Below are 282 nucleotides of genomic sequence, written 5' to 3'. Positions count from 1 at the left end.
GGGAAAACCCCGACCTAGAAACCCAACCCCCAGCGCTAGCCAAGGGACAGCAGCCTCAAGACCAAGCGCTGGAAATAGCTGTTTTTCCATCAGAGTGGACTTCTTGTCCTCACCCTACTTTCCTCCCTCGCCTTACGTGAGCGCAGGAACACGCTGCCTAACGGGGAGGACACCTGGGCACTGCCAGGCCTGAGGCGGCCTTGCCCGGAGCCCTTCCCCCGCGCCCCACAGGCGAGACCCGACGGAAGGTGGGCGCCAGAGCCGGGAGCAGCGGGAAAAGAA

The sequence above is a fragment of the Apaloderma vittatum genome, unplaced genomic scaffold (assembly GCF_000703405.1).
Source record: "Apaloderma vittatum isolate BGI_N311 unplaced genomic scaffold, ASM70340v1 scaffold7673, whole genome shotgun sequence".
NCBI classification, from domain to species: Eukaryota; Metazoa; Chordata; class Aves; order Trogoniformes; family Trogonidae; genus Apaloderma; species Apaloderma vittatum.
This window is presented reverse-complemented; position numbering follows the sequence as displayed.